Source organism: Hordeum vulgare, chromosome 6H, assembly GCF_904849725.1.
Source record: "Hordeum vulgare subsp. vulgare chromosome 6H, MorexV3_pseudomolecules_assembly, whole genome shotgun sequence".
Classification (NCBI taxonomy): Eukaryota; Viridiplantae; Streptophyta; class Magnoliopsida; order Poales; family Poaceae; genus Hordeum; species Hordeum vulgare.
This window is the reverse complement of record NC_058523.1, coordinates 12733674-12745912: the sequence shown is the minus strand read 5'-3', so window position 1 is coordinate 12745912 and position 12239 is coordinate 12733674.

Genomic DNA, 12239 nt, shown 5'->3' with positions numbered 1-12239 from the left:
TGATTCTCAGGATGAGGCCGGCCTCATCCTCTAATCACCAATTAAAACAATCCATCTCAGCCTCATCCGTAGAAATTATGTAAAACATCCGTAGTTCTAGCAAAGCTTTTTTTAACCACTACCATACCACTTATATATCTAGACGTCAACAAATACGATAGCTAGATTAGTACGTACAAACTCGCCTCAAAAGACGCGCCTAGGACGCGTCCCAACCACTAGTCAGGGAGAAAAGGAGACTGAAGGTGGGGGACGACGACACGCAACAGTGATTGCGTTTGACCAAACGACTATCCTAGGTGGCAAGTAAGGAGAGAAAACCACTTTCGTATGGCCGATTTTCCTCTCGGTTCTGGTTTTAGACGGAACTTAATTATTTTAGACTTTTTTTCTTTATGCGAGGTTTTTAAAGGGAATGCAACAGAATTGATGGGGAACAAAATAGTCGTTTTTTATAGGGGCCAGCTGTATACTTTCCTCTTTGTTTTTGCTTTATTGTTCCTGACAAGTGAAACGTGATTTCCTTTGAGGAGACCATCAGGCTGATCTTTGCATTTTCTTTCTAAACTATAAAAACTAGGTTATGTCCCGCGCGTTGCTGTGAAAAACATGATAAACATATGCATAAATAGGTGTTAAAAAGTAAAAGTATTGCATAAATAAATTTACGATTGCTCTCGGATTGTATTTTAAAAACAAAAAATCATCTGAGGCATTTAACAAAATGTTGTATGATAGAAAAAACTATTGGATTGAAGTAAACGGGATGTCATTTTAAACAAAATTGTGTAACATGATCTACATTTATTTGCTCTAAGCGTCCAATTTATATGTTCTTTATGCCCACACAAAAATTAGTAAAACAGTGGGTAGATTATTGCATAAATTGTAACTTATGACCACATGCATGTCTTGATAAAGTGGCATGGTTACATGAAGAGAAAAATAAATACATTGATACATGCATGACTTAATGATGTGGCATAGTCGCATGAGGAGAAAAAATATGTAGTGGGTTGCAACTATTTAAGAATAAAAGATTATCATTGCGTTGCAACGGGCGTAAATGCTCTAAAGGTTAGCCCAATAAAACTACTGATATTTTTTTAGAAACTATTTACATGCCCTCACGTAAATACATTCATCACGAGCATACATACTCACGCTTATACTTTCATAACACGCTGCCCACCTCCACCACCTTCTACTCCGGAATCGGTGCCCGACCACCGCTGGGTCTTGTGCCCGCACCGCGTCCGGAGCGTGCGAGGACGCCAGAGTCCGAGGCAGATGCAGCCCGTCACGAGCGGCAATGGGCGAGGGAGAGGTGGGAGGCGTTGGTCGTGCGCAGGTCGGCCCCGAGGACGCGCTCCTCGCGGGAGTCCTTCGTCGCTCTCTCATGATGGCAGAAATGGATGCACACCGCCTCCGCCACAAGAATGCCGGCACGCTCTAACTCTCCAGTTATTGGAATGCGAATTAGCAAAAGAGGCAGGGCGAAGGAGAAGGTGGCCCGTTATGCAAAGGAGCAGGACCGCCTGCTCTGCAGGTTGTCCGGCATGCGGTGCAACTCCTCTCACTCCAACAATGACGCCGACTTCACCTCCGGCTCCGGTGACAATGATGAAGATGCTCTACTGCACACTGATGCCTACACAGAGGAGGGGCACAACCGCGTGGACAACTGGAAGGGGAAGGGGCTGGCGAGAAAATGGTGATTTCCTCCGCCCTTCCCCGTTTTGTGTATAATTTAAGTATGTTTTAAGTAGTTTGTAGTTTGGATTTGCCGATGAACTCCTATGAACTATGCTTCTTTTGTTCGGCGATGCCATCCGATCCGATGAACTGTGTATTCATTTACTTTTACATAGTGTTGCATGGTTTTGAGAGTTCGGATATGAACTACGCGGATGTGAAAGGGAACAAATAAGGCGTGCCCATGGATGCGTCCATGGGCGTACGAGGGCCCACATTAGCAAGTTCCGATTATAGATTATAAAATTATATTTCTACCATCCATACTACACTTCTATCACCATCTCTTCGCCGAACTAGTGCACCTATACAATTTCCATCGTATTGGATGTGTAGGGGACACGAGAGATTTTTTGTATTTGATTGCAGGGTTATTTGAGAGAGACCGTCTTCATCCTACATCTTCCATGGATTGATAAACCTTAAGTCATCCACTTAAGGGAAATTTGCTACAATCCTATAAAACTCTGCGCTTGAAGGCCCAACATGAGTCTATAAAAACAAGTTGTGTAGTAGACATCAACATCCATCCAAATGTCAATATTACTTTCAATATCATCTTCATGAAAAATATCAAAGGTTATTTCCATAATATCCTCATGAAATCCATATGCCTTGCCTAGAGATTCCAATTTGAGCAACCAAAATGTGAGTGATTAATTACATTGTATAGTTTTACCCAAAATGTGAATCCATGTCTAGTCCTCACGTGAGCTCTCCTCGTCTCCATATTCTTCATATCTTGAAAACCGAGCTTCTCAAGACATACCGTCTTGCATGCGAGGGGATGCACTAGTCGAATTGAAAAAAGGTAATTACACGTTGAAGGAAAGAAACACAAGTCATGATTAATTACGTAAAACTAGTTGTCATTGTTGCGTATCGTAAAAACATCAAAGGTTTTGTCAAACTTGATGGTGAAGAACTGATCGTTTTGCAGGTGAGGCCTGTCGCACAGACATCGATCTTCGCTGCATAAATCACACTCAGGGATCCCCTCGTCATCAGACATTTCATGTGTTTATTATTCAAAGACTAAAAAACTAAGGCGATTATACCAGAAAGTATTTAGCATGGGTTGGGTTTCGGTCTGTCGAGGCTTTACTTGAAAAACTCTCATATCTCATGGTGTATATGGTGCAGTATGTTGGTGGACAATCCCTCACACTAATATTTCGACCGTTGGTGATGATCGATCCTCCCTTCGTTCCCGTGTGCATTACCAAAATCTCTAGCACACGGGAACGAAGGAGGAAGCGACCCCCACGACAACAATCGAGATTCTTCCTTTGATATTTCGACAGCCGGTGCTGGTCGCTTCCTCTTCTTTTCTCGTGCAGTATACCAAGGTATACATCGCATCAAGACGAAGAGGTAACGACCCCCACGACAACAATCGAGATTCTTCCTCTGATATTTCGACCGTTGGTGCTGTCGCTTCCTCTTCATGTCTCGCGCATTATACCAAGGTATATATCGTGAGAAGAGGAAGAGGAAGCAACCCTCACGATAATAGCCGGGATTCCTCCATCGAGAACAAACATGAAAGTCACACAAGGAGCTCCAAGAGACTGAAAGTGCCATAATAAGTATAACTCAATTAACATTGCATTTCTGAAGTAATAGCATAAAAACGGTCTATGTTTTGTCGAAATGTCATCTAATCTACTTCTACCAAGTCATGGGCACTCGATATTTCCTACTTTCTAGCATAAGTCATGCCAAAATTTGGCATGATCTTTTCTAACAACAGGACATACCGAACGCCTGAAATTTGTCAAAAAAGAAATGAATCAACATTTGAGCAAAACATAGATCACTCGAAGGTGTTCCCTGCAATAACATACATACATGTCTAAATAGACCTAATTTTTTTACTAAACATCATATTAGCAGTAGCGATGGTCATAGGCCAGCGTTGTTACTGTGGCTAGCTCCTGTGAGTACGGCATGCATGCCTCAAATATTAATAGCGCTGGATAAGGAGCGCGCTACTGCTACAACTTATCCATAGCACGTGTTGCTCACCAGCACTAGCGTGGCCTGTATTTCTACCGCTACTGGTAATATTCTAGTTATAAGCTTTTTCCTAATAGTCCAACGATTACAGGCACACGTCTTCAGACGCGGGGGGGGGGGGGGGGGGGGGGGGGGAGACCGCAATTACCGAGTAACCCTTCACTTAATCATCTACAAAGTTGTGGCCCACTTTCATACGGGAATACCTAGCCGGTCGGAAATCGCACGATGCGACGTCGACAAGCGCGCGAGTTAGCAACGCTATCTCTCAAAAACAACAATTCCATAGATTACATGCAAACCCATCATGAATATCGTTTGATTGTTAGTTTTAGTACACCCAGTAAACAGTCAAGAAACCCTTTATATGATATTTGTTAGAGCTGCTGCGTTAGAGTTGTATCAAGATATTTAAGGAGAAAAACACCATAGAATTGTACACTTGCAGGTGTCAAATTAATCCGTGCAGGCATGCGATTTGTTCCTTTTTCCGACCTATAATTTAAAAGATTTTAAAGAATATATTTTGAACATCCCCATCCCCGCGGGTGATAAATGCTTGCAACCTATAAATCCACTTTTACAGTGACCAAATATTTTTTATTCTCATACCAGCGAAGCCCACACCACCACATTGTGTAGGGGTTGCCATATGAAATTTATTGCATCTTACTATCTCTAAATTGAATAAATAAATAGCATCAGTTTTTCTTCAAAATATAGTACTCCCTCCGTCCAAAAATAAGTGTCTTATGATTAGTATAACTTTATACTAGATCTAGTGTAAAGTTGAGACAGTTATTTTGGGACAGAGGGAGTATATGAGTAGCACAACATTTCGAACAACAGAAGTTAGAGTTATATAACAAAGAAGAACATTGTAAAGGCATTAATCAAAACAAAAATTATAAAATGTTAGACATAAAAATAGGATATGGAAAAAAGTATGAAGCTAAAAATGAAAAGGAAACAATAACATTTTCGACAAAAAGAACATTTTTTCAAAACGTCGGACATTTTTCTAAAATCCCAAACATTTTTTAAAACTAGGAAATGTTTTGAAAAACGGAAAATATTTGAAATTTGGAACATTTTCGTAAAATCATGAACATTTTGTGAATTTCAATTTTTTTTATAAACATGAACTTAGGTCATTTGAAAAAAAGAAAGAAAAAGAAACAGAAGCCGGAAAACGAAAAAAGATCAAAAAGGAAACAAGGAAAAAAGAAAAAAGAAAACAGGACAAAAAATAAGCAGAAACATTTTTGTACGCAGAGAGAGATGTGCCGGCCAGTTTGTCGTGCCCCTGTGGGTATGGCCGACTATTTGAGGCAAAGGGCGTCAAATGGCCGACTATAAATGGAAATCTATTTGAATTTCTGAAGAACTGCTAAAACCAGAAACATTTTTTAATATGTGAACAATCCTTGAAAGTATGTTTTTTAAGCAGGTATATTTTTTAAAATAGTTAAACTTTTTTAAAATGTGACCTTTTTTTTAAAACAGAGACGCTTTTAAAATGTAGTACTCAAATTTGTAAAATAGGAACATTTGTTTATTTTTTCAATAATTTTGGAAATACACAAAAAAATTGGAAAAAGAAATAAAATCCTTAGTCCATGAACAAATTTGTAAACAGGATCATTTTGAAAAGTAGAAAAATTTTCTTTTTAAAAATAACATTTTGGAAATTTGTGAACAATTTTTGAACTTACGTGCAATTTTTGAAACAGGAACATTTTTTGTATCTATGTAAATTGTTCTAAAAGGTAAACATTTGTCTGAAGATATTGAACATAATTTAAAATCACCGAACATTTTCTAATCATGAACATTTTTAGAACTGATCAACAAAATTTGAACAAATTTTCAATTTGAAAACAAAGTTTCAAAAGAGATAAATATTTTTCATAAAACATTTTTTGGAAATTGTGACCAATTTATCAAAATATGACCAATTGGTGAACAATTTATAAAACTGTGAAACCAAGAACTTTTTTTGGAAACTGTGACCAATTAATGAAAAAAAGAACATTTTTTGAAAAAATCTTGCAAGTTTTTGTTACGAGAACAATTTTTGAAGCACGAATATTTTTTAAATATGAACATATTTTGAAAGCAAGAACATTTTTTTGCAATTCATGATTTTTTTAAAGCACGAAAATTTAAATATAAGTTGTGAAAAAAAATTCGAACACGAGAACATTTTTATAATTCCAAACAACAATTAGAAAATGTCGAAGAAAAAATAGGAAAAGGAAAAAAGGAAATAAAAATAGTAACATTTTTTGAAAGCAAGAAAATTTTCGAAAAAATGAAATACCAAACATTTTTTAAAAATAGTGAAGAAAAATAAAATCCCAAACATTTTTTGAAGCGATGAATGTTTTTGAAAAAGGGTAACTATTTGAAATTTAGAGCATCTTTATAAAAGCAAGAACATTTTTTGAATTTCAAGAACAATTTTCAAACATGAACTTCATTTAAAAATAGTGAAATAATCTTAGAAAAAAGAAACAAAAACAAGGAAGAAAAGAAAAATGATATGTTAATGACCACATATATGTTCATGTTTATTATAAGAAAAATCCTTGTCAAGGGTTAGGCGTTAAGCATATTATTGTATTCCTAACCCAGGCTATTGTTAGGTCGCAACATTTCGTCAACAGACTCATTCATGTAGCCCCCAGATTTTTAGTTAAGCATCACTGCCAATTGTAGTGTAATGGGATTTATATTCACTGGCCATGATATTCCACATACTTTAGAATATGTTTTTCCATATCTCCTTATTATGCTAATTGGGATGCTAATAGAGAAGGCATGATAACTATATTATACACCTCCTCTCTTTCTTCTCTTGAGAAGAATCATCTCTCCTATTTAATTCTCTGAATTTCTGTATAAATAACACTCACATGTCCCTTTGTTCTTTCTATTTCCTTTCAGGAATTTGTTCAATTCGTATAATTCAGATTTGATTCACTGATGCACCTTAAATCTGATGCAACAATGCATGGATTTGCCAAATGGAACACGTTGACTTAGTTCGTACATATTCATCAATAGTAGTGCTTCCGCGGTAACCTATCCATCTTTCATATGGATCACTATTACTAACTACTAAGTCAAACAACAAATTTATATGTTATCATGTTCTTAAACTCTTCCTCTCTCACCCACGGGTGACCCACCGAGGTGAAGCCGAGTGGGTATTTAAGCATGCAGGTGTGACGACCTTTGGGTGCAAGAAATGAGAAGCGTGTCATTTCATCCCTCCCCATCTTCTCCCCTTACATGCTCTTAAGATTGTTGAAACTCGCCCACAAGATCAATCACACCAAAAAAACAAACACGTACACGTAAAAAACTTATTGCCGAGGTTACGTCTCGTACCCTTAATTCTTGTTATTATTTCTTCTTCTTTTTTCTCCTTTTTTCCAGTCGGTTCCAAAACTCGCGCCAGTAATGTGTATAATGTGGCCCGCCCGGTGCTGCAGTGAAAATATATATTATAGGCTGCCCAGCCCACAACGCTGACCAACTAGCTCATTCCAGGATAAGGGTGATCCTATGTGACGCCTTCAGCGCTGCCCACGCACGTTAACCACAAAACCAAGTGCCCTTTGTTGTTTACTACTCCCTCCGTTTGTAAATATAAGTTTTTTTAGACGTTTCACTAGGAAACTACATACGAATGTATATAAACATACTTTAAAGTATAGATTAACTCGTTTTGCTCCGTATGTAGTCACTCAGTGAAATCCCTTAGAAGACTTATATTTAGGAATGGAGGGAGTACAAAAAATGACGCTATTATACACTTCTTTCAGTACAAACATTAAACATATAGCAATATTATATACCCACTATAAATTATTTTAATACAGAAAAAAATTAAGTACAAAAAGCATTCAGAAAACCGACAAATTGATAAGAAATCAATTTTTTTAAAAGGTGTGTACCATTGATTTTTTTTGCACAAATGCGAAATGTTCGTGAGTTTAAGGAAAGTCCATCAAATTTGATGACTTTATAAAATTTTAAAAAGTTCATGGGATTTGCAAAGAGTCCACTGGATCTGAAAATGTTGATAAGATTTCAAAAAAATTCAGTACATTTAAAAACTAGTTCATCGAATTCAAAATATGTTCATCAAATTTGAAAACATATTCATCAAATCTGAAAAACAGTTCATGGAGTTCGAAAATAGTTTATCGATTTTGATAAATGTTCATCAAAATTGAAAAAGAAATCATCAAGTTCGAAAACAAATCTTCAATACTAAAAAAGTTCATCGAAATGAAAATAATTCATGCATTTTCCAAAAGAACAAAAGTTCATCTATTTGAAGATAAAAGTTTGTGAATTAGAAAATTAGTGGGCAGCGAAAAAAACGAAAAAGAAACATAGGAAAAAGAAACGAAATGAAGAAATCAAACAAGGGAAAAATAGATTAAACATCTACGTAATCCCAACAAGTAGAGGTTATCGTAATTAATACTGAACACCTTCGTTGTGAGTTCAAATCACAGTTACATCTTTTTTTTTCTCAGTTCAGAAAATAGAGAAAAACTAAGTGAAAACGCGCCGGACCAACTGGCGGGAGGGGTGTGCGCTGTAGGCGACAGTTTGCGAAAATGCATGTGAATCGGCGCCTGCAGCGCTAAATAGGATTTGCCTACATCACTCGTGGTCTGGTTCGTAATAAAATCGGAGAGCTCCTGCTCGACGCTCACGAGCGTCAAAATGAAGACCTTTCGCTCAGAATTTGCACAAACTGACCGACCTGTCCGACCATTTACCAGGCGACAAGCGGACGCAACTAATAACGACAGAGAAAGATAGAGCGAAGGACGGATTCAATCCCGCGACCTACCACTGGTAGACGCGTTGCCAGCCACTGCCACTGCAGCTAGCGACTGAGTTTGTCTAAATTGCACTGCTGATATGAAAAAAAAATGAAAATCGGCTGATTCATTTTTAATATTCCTTAAAACATGAATAATGTTTTGTTGAACAAACTTATGAAACATAATTTGTTTTACAAAACATGAACAACTGTTGAAAACATGAACAAGTTTAGATTAAAAAAACTTTACTGAACTTTGTTTATACGATGAACAATTTTCAAATATACATCGATATTTTCTAGTCCCTCCGTTCCTAAATTTAAGCCTTTTTAGATGTTTCACTGGGAGGATGTATATAGACACATTTTAACGTGTAGATTCACTCATTTTTCTCCGTGTGTAATCTCCTATTGAAATCTTTAAAAACCTTATATTTAGGAATGGAGGGAGTAATATATATGGTGAACAATTTCTAAATACACAATGAACATTTTTGTGATATATGCTAAGTAAAATTTAAAACATATAAACATTTTAATGATATATCATGAACAAATTTAAAATATTTTTGTAATATATGCTGAAACAATTTAAACTACAAACTGAACAATTATGTGATATACACTGAACAAGACTTCAAATACGCATAGAACATTTTGTGATATGCGGTGAATAATTTTACTTGTGAAAAAAAATTGTGAATTTTTTGAAATCACAAACAAAATTTGCTATTTAGAAACATTTTCTTGAAAATACTTATAACTAAACAAAAAAAGATCAAATGTAAGAAAAGGGAAAAAACATAAGAAGGAAAGAAAAGGCAAATGGAAAAGAAAAAAAGGAAAAATCTATCAAAGAAAAAAAAGGGTTCAGGAACATGGCTCCGAAAACCGAATGCTTTCACGAAGTGGGCCGGCTCGTGTTGCCCTTTTTCTATTGTTTCACGAGCCAACCTATAGTTAGATGGTTAGAGGGATAGTGATATCTTTAGTTCATGATGGATCAAGTCCCCATGCTCACATTATTACTGAATGTATTTCAGGATTTTCGACGACAAGACGTCTACGATAACTTCGTAAATATTAACATGATATGATGATTCAGTCTTTCGAAGGTGTTTATACGTGTGTCGTTCATATAAACACTTGCGTCTATACTATGTTAAAAAAATTATAAGGTCTGTCGAGTAGTCCAATGAAAATTGTGATCTGTGATCCGTCATTGTGTGTATATATACACGGGGCCACGACCGACCACTAGCTAACCCTATATGTGTATGACTCCTAGTCCTACACGAAGACAACTTTAAATTAGCTAGGACTCAAACCTACTTCCCCGTATCAAAATATAAGTCATTTTAATATAAATCATATACAAATGTATATATATTGTTTTGTTTCATATAGAGTTTGTGATGAAATCTTTGAAAATACTTATCTTTACTTATTAATAAAGCAAATAATACTGCTGTCTTACGTTATAATCATCATCCCTAAAGGTGCTTAAAATTACACACTATGCCACCCATAAGTCAAAAGAAAACGGTTCGTTTTTTTTATCACAAATCGCTCCGCCATGTATTGGTTTATAAGATGTTGAACCGCAATTTAGCAACTAAGTTGTCCTAGGCTCCTAGCATATTGGCTCGAGCGCGCCCCTTCTTCCTGGGATATTTTTTCCTTTTTTGTTTATCTTTTCTTCTTTTCTTCTATCAGCCTAATTCAAATCAAGCAATTTTTGTTTACCTTTTTTTTTCTATCAGGCTGATTCAAATCAAAGCTATTTTTTGTTTAATTGTTTTCTCATTTTTGTTTATCTTTTCTTATTTTCTTCTATAAGGTTGATTCAAATCAAGCGATAGAAATTGGGAGGAGAAGATGAAATGGACTATTTGTGAAAGAGGCCAACTATCTATGATAGGTTGTCGGACTGTATACCGCTAACTAGACCGCGAACAATTTTTTTTGTTCCAATGGCCTCTGGATTAGTTCATCTTGATTTCTTTCACTTACGTACGACAGTATGCATGCGAGCACAGCGGCGCCTCGCATACACAACATCGGCCAGATATACATACAGAGTGGTTGCTGGATTTTGAATCTATTTTATGCTTCCATGCGGCATTTGGCCAGTGGAAATCTTGAATTACACTTTTGTAGGGTAAATTCATCTTTGTTTATGTCGTAACTAAAAATTCTTAAATTATAGATCATTTTTTATAAATTAAGAGCATGTAGCATTTTTTTTCTTCGTTGCAACGAACGGGTCCTTTTACTAGTATATTTAGAAACGAATGGAGTATATCTCACGCAGCCTGCTAGCTTGCACATAAGTGGTACGTACATACAACTAATCAACCGGCAATGCAGATCACCCTTTACTAATCCTATATATAAGGAAAATGTGTGTTTTCAACTGGCTAATTTTCATGCCATGTAAGCCGTGTAAAACGCATGATACGTGTTCAATTCACGACTGCTCGCAACGGTCCCAGCCTTATCTTCTTCGCATCTGCACATTCTCCCGCACTCCTTTCCCCTCCACCTATTGTCACATGCAAGACAGGAGGCATGGCGCTGCAGCATGAAGGAGGAGGCCTAAGCTTGGTGCCACTCGTCGTCAGCGCTGCAGCATAATATGTGAAGGCCAGAGACGAGCCCCGCTCATCGTCGGAGAAAACCGCGTCCCCGTGGATCTCGCCATGGTGGCAGAGCTACAATGCATCACAATGAGCGCTCGGACCCGAGGGAGCTCGCCGACAGCGGTGCTGCAAGGGAGCTCTCGCTGGATGTCGAAGTTGCAGTGCTTGGACGTAGCATATGTGGTGCTGCTTGCGGGCGACAAGCTTGAACGCAACAACCATGGCACGCACGTCGGCGACAAAGCTGCAACACAACATGGATGGTGCTTCAACGCAGCAGCCTCGCCAGAGACATAACTTGAACGCAGCCTCCGTGGCGCTGCTAGTTGGCGACAGAGCTTCAATGCACCAGCGATGGTGCTTCAACGCTGCATCCATGGCGCTGGTCCTTGGCGACAAAGCAGCAAGGCAGCAGTAGTGGTGCTTCAATGGAGAATCCACGGCGATGCTCAGTGACGAAGCTTCAACGCAACATCCATGGTGCTTCAACGCAACATCCACGGCGTTGCTCGTCGGGACGAAACTTCAATGCAGCATACATGGCGTTGCTCGCCGATGACAGGGCTGCAACGCAGCATCCGTGGTGCTGCTTGCCGATGATAAAGCTGCAAAAGATGCGATGATGTTTGTGGATCTCACCTGCGACGGAGTTAGAAAAGCTGAAGGGAGATGGAAGCGACGATTCAAGGAGGAACCAACACTAATGGAAAATGGGCCTTTAGTCCCGGTTCCAAAGGGCCTTTAGTCCCGGTTTTCCAACCGGGAATAAACAATCGGGACAAAAAATTGAAACTTTTAGTCCTGGTTGTATTACGAATCGGGCCTAACAGTGCTCCGCGTGGCCGCTTTGTTGCGCCAGGGAGCGGGGAACCAACCGGGACTAAAAGGCGACCACACTTCAGCAGCTGTCAGACGTTGTTTTTTAAAGAGGGGTTTAGAGGTTTTTGGAGGGTTTAGGGGTTTCATATTGT